Source organism: Penaeus monodon, chromosome 15 (genome assembly GCF_015228065.2).
Source record: "Penaeus monodon isolate SGIC_2016 chromosome 15, NSTDA_Pmon_1, whole genome shotgun sequence".
Taxonomy (NCBI): domain Eukaryota; kingdom Metazoa; phylum Arthropoda; class Malacostraca; order Decapoda; family Penaeidae; genus Penaeus; species Penaeus monodon.
The window spans coordinates 34,136,842-34,137,050 of NC_051400.1; positions in this window are offsets into that span (position 1 = coordinate 34,136,842).

The following is a 209-nucleotide window of genomic DNA, read 5'->3' on the forward strand; positions in this document are numbered from 1 at the left end:
GCTCTAGAGTTTTCATGTTCTCTACATAATTTTTACAGCATCATAAATTATTTTAGCAACGAATACAAATATCAAAAATTGGCTAGCGGGGGCGACTGGGCGAGGGGCCAGAACAGCAGTTAAAAGCCCCTTTGGGATTTTTCGTAAATTTCCTAGCAATGTTCTAGGAATATTACTATGTTAAGTTTTAAAGCTACTTGGAATTTTCT